At 40.7% G+C, this 4,749-nt stretch overlaps 1 non-coding gene across 1 annotated transcript; it reads left to right on the top strand.

The window, feature by feature from the left end:
- The first annotated feature begins 706 nt into the window (after positions 1-706).
- LOC112999998 (small nucleolar RNA R71) lies at positions 707-813 on the top strand. Its single transcript, XR_003265271.1, has one exon. It is a non-coding gene; the product is annotated as a small nucleolar RNA R71 (small nucleolar RNA).
- The last annotated feature ends 3,936 nt before the right edge of the window (positions 814-4,749 follow it).

The raw sequence follows: 4,749 nt of genomic DNA, 5'->3' as shown, positions 1-4,749 counted from the left end.
GTTCTGCATAGTCATTTGCCTCACAAGTTCTTCGAGGGAAGGTTGTGGAGGGGCCTCAACTGTTGGCTGTTTCTGGGGTTGTTGCTGTTGTTGGATTGGTGGAGGAATGTATGGTCTGCTTGGGCCAGCAGCATTTTGGAAGGAAGGAGCAGGCTGCTGTTGTTGTTGCTGAGGGCTGGACCATCTGAGGTTAGGGTGATTCCTCCATCCAGGGTTGTATCTGTTGCTGGAGAGGTCATAATTGTTCTGCTGTGGTTGATTTTGCTGCTGAGGTTGAGGAGGTCTATTGTAAATGTTTGCAGCATAAGCTTCAGGCTACTCAATTGCTCCAGGTTGCTGCATGGAAGGGCAAAGGTCTGTATGGTGGTCAGCAGAGGAGCACAAACCACAAACCCTTGCGACAGGTACAGATTTCTGATTCAAGGCCAGCTGGGTTATCAAGTTAACCAATGCATCCAGTTTGCCTTCAAGCTTCTTAGTTTCAGATGATGCAGATGGGTTTGTAGCTACCTCATGCACTCCCCTAATGACTATGGCATCATTTCTGGCGCTAAACTGCTGGGAGTTGGAAGCCATCTTCTCAATTAAATTTCTGGCTTCAGCAGGAGTCATGCCTCTAAGGGCTCCACCACTGGCAGCATCTATCATACTTCTCTCCATATTACTGAGTCCTTCATAAAAATATTGGAGAAGAAGCTGCTCTAAAATCTGATGGTGGGGGCAACTGGCACATAGTTTTTTAAATCTCTCACAGTACTCATACAGGCTCTCTCCACTGAGTTGTCTAATACCTGAGATATCCTTCCTGATGGTTGTGGTCCTGGAAGCAGGGAAAATGTTTTCTAAGAATACTCTCTTAAGGTCATCCCAGCTCGTGATGGACCTTGGAGCAAGGTAATACAGCCAGTCCTTTGCCACTCCCTCTAATGAATGAGGAAAAGTCTTCAGAAATATGTGATCCTCTTTAACATCTGGGGGTTTCATGGTGGAGCAGACAATGTGAAATTCTTTCAAATGTTTGTGCGGGTCTTCACCTACAAGGCCATGAGACTTTGGAAGCAAATGAATCAGTCCAGTTTTAAGAACATATGGGACATCCTCATCGGGGTATTGGATGCACAAGCTTTCGTAGGTGAAATCAGGTGCAGCCATTTCCCTTAGAGTCCTCTCACGGGGTGGAGGTTGTGCCATGTTCTCAGAATGTGCAAAATCAGAATGCTCAAAATTATAATGCTCAAGATCAGGATGTTCAAAATCACCAATAACAGAATGCACAGATTCACCAGTAATGGAATGCTCAGAATGATCAAAAGGTATAAAATGATGCCTAACTAATCTGTGAAATGTCCTATCTATCTCAGGATCAAAGGGTTGTAAGTCAGATGGATTGCCTCTAGTCATACACTACATTCAGCATGCACACAACTAGTTGCCTTGTCATGTAAATAAAGGTGTAGGTTTGAACTACAGCTACCCTCAAATGATATCCAAATGACTTGAAATTTTGTGAGCAACCTTATAAAATGATGAAAAGATAGCACAAAAAATTTCAGACAAAAATTCAAAGTCTAACTATGAAAGCTAAAATTGGTATGTTAAGAAAAATAAGTGAATAAAACTTGAAAAATAAAAAACTTTTGACAGAATCACTTTTTTTGGACGATGGAGACCTCAGCCGGCCTATGGCAGGCCACCATGGCGTAGGAAATTTTTTTCTACCCCAAATGCATAAGGAAAAACATTAGTAACAACAAAAGGACCAATCCACTTAGACCTCAACTTACCACTCATGAGTCCAAGCCTAGAATTATACAATAACACTTTTTGCCCAACCACGAAGTCTTTTTTAACTATCATACTATCATGGAACTTCTTGGTCTTTTCTTTGTAGAACTTGGCATTCTCGTAGGTTTCTAGGCGGATTTCATCTAACTCACTCAGTTGCAACTTCCTTTCCTCGCCAGCTTGATCCATAGAGAAGTTGCAAGTCTTCACTGCCTAGTATGCTTTGTGCTCAATTTCCACTGGAAGATGACATGCCTTTCCAAAGACAACCCGATAAGGAGACATTCCTATGGGTGCTTTGTAGGCAGTCCGATGTGCCCAGAGAGCATCATCAAGCCTGGTACTCCAATCTTTCCTGCTTGGCTGCACAATCTTCTCTAGAATTCTCTTGATTTCCCTGTTAGAAATTTCTGCCTGTCCATTGGTCTGGGGGTGGTATGGTGTGGATACCCTGTGTACCACCCCGTACTTTTTAAGCAGGGCATGCATTGTCCTGTTGCAAAAATGGGTTCCTTGGTCACTAACAATTGCTTTAGGTACTCCAAACCTGCAAAACAGATTAGAACTGACAAAGTCTGCGACAACTTTAGCATCATTAGTTCTAGTGGGCTTGGCTTCCACCCATTTTGAAACATAGTCAACTGCAAGGAGAATGAAAACATAACCAAAAGAGACAGGAAAAGGACCCATGAAATTGTTAGACAAGTGGCCTCAAATATCTTAAGAAGGGGGGGTTGAATTAAGATATTCCAAACTGTTTCCCCTAATTAAAAATCTATTTCACTTTTTACTCAAGTTATGAATTCCCTTAATGACAATCTTCTTAAATATTAATTCAAACGAAGCAACTTGAATATGAATATAAAGCAATAATAAATAAAGGAGATTAAGGGAAGAGAAAATGCAAACTCAGTTTTATACTGGTTCGGCCACACCCTTGTGCCTACGTCCAGTCCCCAAGCAACCCGCTTGAGAGTTCCACTATCTTGTAAATTCCTTTTACAAGTTCTAAACACACAAGGACAATCCTTCCTTTGTGTTTAGAGATCCTTTACAACAAGAGACTCACAGTCTCTTAATCCCTTAGAGAATGAGAAGAAGAAGAGGAACAAATCTCTCTAGAAAGAGATGGATTTTACAGATTGAGCACTCAATTAATTCCTTAATGAATTGCAATTGAATTGGCCAAGGAATTCTTAAGAGGATAAAATGAATTTGCTCTTTGAGAGGATAAACACTTTGTTGTACTCAAAATCTCTGAGCAATTTCGTGTTTAAGTCACATATATATAGACCATTGGTGGTCATGAGTAAGGCCTTTGAAAAGTTGTGACTCTTGAAATTATTTTTCTGAAATTCCTGTCTGGTAATCGATTACAGTAATTGTGTAATCGATTACAGCTTTTAAAATTTGAATTAAAACGTTTACTAACTGCTGGTAATCGATTACCAAAATTGTGTAATCGATTACACAGTCTAAAATTTCGAATTCAAATTTTTATAGCTGTTATAAAACGTATTTGGCCACTGGTAATCGATTACATCCTCTGGTAATCGATTACCAGAGAGTAAAACCTTTGAAAAACACTTTTTATTTTAAATCACTTGGCCAAACCTTTGCTAATTCAATTAGGAATTCCCTTCCTAATATTCTAGTGATCATCTTGATGTTGTGCCTTGTAATCTTGAAGTATTGTCTTGAATTTTAATCTTGAAAAGCCCATTTGCATCAATTGCAACACATCATCATGATCATCATCAAAACATCAAAGCCAATTGCATCTACAGAAATCTATACCCCAGACATCAAACACCTCACAGAATAGCATAGGTTGCTGAGGCATTTGTTGTCTCCATGTAAGTGTATTTCCTGCTCTTTGACACTGCTCACAAGTGCTGCAGATCTTCCACGCATCTTTAAAGATGGTGGGCCAATAAAAACCACAATCAAGCACTTTGGGAGCTGTCCTTTGAACACCCAGATGACCTCCCGGTGCGGAAGAATGACAGAACTGCAGGACTGAGTCAGTCTCATGATCTGGAATGCACCGTCTAATGACCTGATCACTGCATAATTTCCACAAGTAGGGGTCATCCCAAATAAAATGCTTAGCATCACTTTTAATTTTATCTTTTTGGGCCTTAGATGCTAAGGGAGGAGCCTTTGATGACAGCTTTCCAGGTTCTGCTATCCAGTGATTTGAGGAAGGCCACCATCCTTGCTTTCCAGTATTCATAGTTGGTTCCGGGAAATCATCTCGAATAAGTGAATCTGCATCAGAGACACGTTCGATCCGACTTAAATGATCAGCAACTAGATTTTGTGCTCCGATTTAGAGTGCCCGCTCTGATACCAATTGAAATTCTGATACTGAGGACAGATGTCGTACAGGATGTCACGACATCCCGCTTCAGAACATGCAGATTATATATGACAGTATGAACAGATTAAACAAGTAAATAACACAAGAGAATTGTTAACCCAGTTCGGTGCAACGTCACCTACATCTGGGGGCTACCAAGCCAGGGAGGAAATCCACTAGAATAGTATTAGTTCGAAGATCTAACAGCCACTGTATACAACCTTCTCACCTAATCACTACCCATGCAACTTCTACCTAAGAGCCACTCTTAGATATGAGAACCCCTCTCACTCCCTCTCAATCACTCACCCGTGTTTACAAACAAATCAAAGACACACCAGAGATTGCTCTCTGAACAATAGAGATCAACTCTACACACTCAGGTCCAACACTTGATGTTAGGGTAACATCAAGGTGGCTCACAAAACACTCAAGTCCCAAAACTCACAAAATAACTCTTCAATCTCGGACTTGGTAGAAAACTCGTGCAGCCTTCATGTTTATATAGCATTGTGCGTATCTGGGCTGCAACAACTTGCGCTGGATAAGATCTATCATTCTCCTGAAAAATCTGCACTTAAAGATCTAAAAGATAAAGTTTG

The sequence above is a fragment of the Glycine max genome, chromosome 17, assembly GCF_000004515.6.
Source record: "Glycine max cultivar Williams 82 chromosome 17, Glycine_max_v4.0, whole genome shotgun sequence".
In the NCBI taxonomy this organism is placed as follows: Eukaryota; Viridiplantae; Streptophyta; class Magnoliopsida; order Fabales; family Fabaceae; genus Glycine; species Glycine max.
Note: the sequence above shows the minus strand (reverse complement) of the source record. Positions and strands in the feature narration are given on the sequence as shown.